Source organism: Elephantulus edwardii, unplaced genomic scaffold, assembly GCF_000299155.1.
Source record: "Elephantulus edwardii isolate Elephantulus edwardi_28Jun2011 unplaced genomic scaffold, EleEdw1.0 scaffold00025, whole genome shotgun sequence".
Lineage (NCBI taxonomy): Eukaryota > Metazoa > Chordata > Mammalia > Macroscelidea > Macroscelididae > Elephantulus > Elephantulus edwardii.
This window is the reverse complement of record NW_006399775.1, coordinates 13,659,092-13,662,924: the sequence shown is the minus strand read 5'-3', so window position 1 is coordinate 13,662,924 and position 3,833 is coordinate 13,659,092.

The window sequence follows — 3,833 nt, the reverse complement described above, 5'->3', positions numbered from 1 at the left end:
GGTGAAGAAGAACGGTATTAAATTCATATTTAAAAATCTATGTATAACACATATGTATTACATAAAAATGTTATAAATATGTACATATTATGTATAAATGTAATACAATTTATATATAAATAAAAATCTATTCATGGTTAAAAATCAAGATCTATCATGAAGTATAATGCTGTGAGTGATAGGATACTATCCATACACATACAACAAAGACCTATTATAACAACTGTTATTCAAGTATATGTACCAACAGCTAAAAGGAGGAGTTAATTGAGGAATTCTACCAACTTTTGCAGTGTGAAATTGACCAAACAGTCAGTCAAGATGCATTAGTGGTAATTGGTGATCGAAATGCAAAAGTTAGAAACAACGTAGAAGTAATAGTAGTTTTAAATTATACATTTGGGATACAAATGAGGCTGGAGGTTGAAAGATTGAATTTTATACGTTCAGTGATTCACAAATCCCTTCACAAATAACTTTTTAAAGAAAAACCAGACTATACACATTAACATCACCTCAAGGACTGCACAGGAATCAGACTGAGTACATTTGTAGAATAATTGGAGAAGTTCATTATCAGCAGCCAAAATCAGATCAAATGCTGTCTGCGGAACAGACCATTAGTTACCCATGTGCAAGTTCAAAGTTAATCAGAAGATAATGAATAAGTCCACAGGAACCAAAATATGACCTTGTATCCCACCTGAATGTAAAAATCATCTCCAGTATAGATCAGAGGCACTGAACATTAATGATTGAAGACCAGATGAGTTGTGGGATGACATAAAAGATATCATCCATGAAGAGAGTAAAAGGTCATTAAAAAGACAAAGGAGGAATAAAAGAGCAAATGGATATCAGAAGACAGATGGAAAATCGCACTAGATCACCTAGAAGCCAAAACAAAGGAAAGGGAAGTAAAAGAGATGAACAGAAGATTTCAAAGGACAGCTTGAACAGTCAAAGCAAAGTATTATAATGGATTGTGCAAAGAGCTGAAGCTGAAGAATACAATGGGAAGAACTTGTTCAGCCTTTTTAAAGTTGAAAGAACTGAAAAACAAATTCAAGTCTCAAGCATATGTTTCACATTATGTGAAAAAATCTTTATGGAGAAGATGGAATACACACAGTCACTGTACAGAAGTGAATGGCATTGAAATATTTCAGGAAGTATACTATGATCAAGAAAGAGCCAATGGTAATGAAGGAAGAAGTTTAAGTTGCTCTGAAGACAATAGAAAAAATTAGGGCCCCAGGAATTGATGGGATACTAATTGATATGTTTCAACTAACAGATACAGCCCTGAATGTTAATCATTAATCTGTGACAGGAAATTTGGAAAACAGCTACTTGGACAACCAACTGGCAGAGATCAGTATTTGTTCTCATTCACAAGGAAGGTGATCCAACAGAAAGTGGAAACTATTGAACCATATAATTTATATCAATCACATGTAAACTATATGTTACTGAAGATCATATAAAAATGGCTATACGAGTACATTGACAGAGAACTGCCAGAAGTTTAAGTTATTTAGAAGAGGCCATGGCACCAGGGATGTCACTGCTGGTATTAGATGGATCTTGGCTGAAAGCAGAGAATATTACATTTGACATTGAAAAAGTGTGGATTGTAACAACAATGGTTAACATTGAGAAGAAAGGGAATTCCAGAATACTTAATTAAGCTTATATAAAACCTATATTAAGAAGTTGTTTGAACAGAGCAAGGGAGCACTGCATGGCTTAAAATCAAGAAAGGCGTACATCGGGCTGTATCCTTTCTTCATACCTATTTAATCTGTATACTCAGCAAATCATTCAAGAAGCTAGACTTTATGAATAATGTGGCATCAAGACTGATAGAAGACTCATCAACAACTTGCACTATGCTGATGATACAACCATGTTGTCTGAAAGTAAGGAGGACTTCAGGTGCTTGCTGCAGAAGATTAAGGATTATAGCCTTCAGTCTGGATCACATCTCAACATCATGAAAATAAAAATCCTAATCACTGGGCCACAGCATCATGACAGAAGGAGAAAGATGGAATTGTCAATTTCATCTTATTAAGATCCACAATCAACACCATTGGTACCAGCAGTCAGACAATCAAGAGATGTACAACTTTAGCAAAGTGTACTGTTAGAGACCTCTCCAAAACCCTGAAGAGCAATTAATTATGTCCGTTTAAAGACTAGGATGTGCTTGATCCAAGCTATAGCATAGGGAAGCTGGACAATGAATAAGATTGACAGAAAAAGAGTTGATGCCTTTGAGTTGTGGTGTTGAAGAAAAGTACTGAATATGCCATGGACTGCCAAAGGAACAGATATGTCTTGGAAGTAGTGTAGTCACAGTGCTCCTTAGAAGCAAGGATGATGAAGTCTTAGAAACTTTGGATGTGTTAGAAAAGGCTGTTCCTTGGAGGTGACATCATGCTTTGAAAGGTGGAGGGATGGAGAGGAAGACATTGAGATCGGCTGAACAGTGATTGTAGCAGCAGACTCAAGTGTGTCAGAGATAGTGAGGATGGTGCAAGATAGGGCAGAATTCAGATCTGTTGTTTATAGGTTGCTGAGTTGTACTCAAATGGAAGGTATATAACAATATGGCTCCTAGCCCAGTGGTCAGTTTTGTTGGTCTTCAGTTGAAATAGAACACAGAAGATCACTTTTTCACTGTTATTACATGATTCCTCTGATTATTTTCAGTAGTCCAGAAGAGTTGGTTTCAGTTTAGAATTTCCCAATGGCTGGTTTTCAGTTTGATTTTTTTGTTTGTATGTTTTTGAACATTCCAAGCTGGGGCCTTAGTGCTGCCAAATAGGTATCATCTAATGTGAACCAACTCACAGTTGACCTAACACGGGGTTTTCAAAGGCAGTGAATCGCAGGGAGATTGTCCATCCTTATCCCGCTGAGCAGCTTTCAACTCGTGTTTCTTTCGGTTGGCAGTACAGCTCTTGCCACTGAATCACCAGAGCTCCCAATAGAGAATACAGACAGGAGAAAGTTAAAGGACAAGCTCCCCAAGTACTACCCATAGGGGATGAAGAGAGGAGGAGCCTCTATAATGATGCAATAGGAATCATTTTCCTGGGGAAGATCAGGTTCCAGATACCAATGGCCCCTCCCCTAACAACCTCACTCAGCCATCCACATAGTACAGTTTGGCCCAGGGACCCATTGTCTAGGACTCAGCCTCTTTCAGGTCCCTCCCTGCTCCAAATATCCTACCTCTCTTTGTTGTTATAGTTAGGGGCTGTCAAGTTGAGTATGACTCATAGGAACCTTATAAACAACAGATCAGAATAATCCTTTTCTACCCTGTATACCAATTGAAGTATTTCAGCTAACAGATGCTGCCCTGGATGTGCTAACCAAGCTGTGCCAAGAAATCTGGAGAACAACCACTTGGCCAACTGGCTGGAAAAGATCTGTATTTGTTCCCATTCCAAAGAAGGGTGACCCAACTGAGTGTGGAAACTGCAGAACAAGATCATTGATTTCACACGCAAGCAAGATTGAACTGAAGATTATCGAAAAACGACTGCAACAGCACATCAGCAGAGAATTGCCAGAAGTCCAGGCAGGGTTTAGAAGGGGTCGTGGTACTGGGGATATTGTAGCCGATGTTAGATGGATTTTAGCTGAAAGCAGGGAATACCAGAAGAATGTCTATCTGTGTTTCATTGATTATGCAAAGGCGTTTGACTGAGTGGATAATAACAAACTGTGGCTGACTTTGGGAAGAATGAGAATCCCAGAGCATTTAATCGTGCTAATGCGAAACCTATACTTGGACCAAGAGGCAGTAGTCAGAACAG